This window comes from Penaeus monodon, chromosome 15 (assembly GCF_015228065.2).
Source record: "Penaeus monodon isolate SGIC_2016 chromosome 15, NSTDA_Pmon_1, whole genome shotgun sequence".
NCBI classification, from domain to species: Eukaryota; Metazoa; Arthropoda; class Malacostraca; order Decapoda; family Penaeidae; genus Penaeus; species Penaeus monodon.
Window position 1 is genome coordinate 36,868,817 of NC_051400.1, and position 282 is coordinate 36,869,098.

The following is a 282-nucleotide window of genomic DNA, read 5'->3' on the forward strand; positions in this document are numbered from 1 at the left end:
ACTTTGTGTATCTGTGTAACCATTAGACCTGAAGGTTTTGACTAGCCCCCTTGTTATATACTATGGCAATACAGCTAAAAGGGCCACAGTGCATTTTAAAACTAATATGGCAAAAACCCACTATTGCAACAGAAATTACTTCCACATATGTCCCTATGATCATTCATCACTATACACATTTCAGTGTGAGAGTATTATAATCTACTCTGATTTTTTCCAAGCTCACAATGAGACAATATAAAATGGAAAATACATATATTTATGATTTTTCTGCGTCTGCAG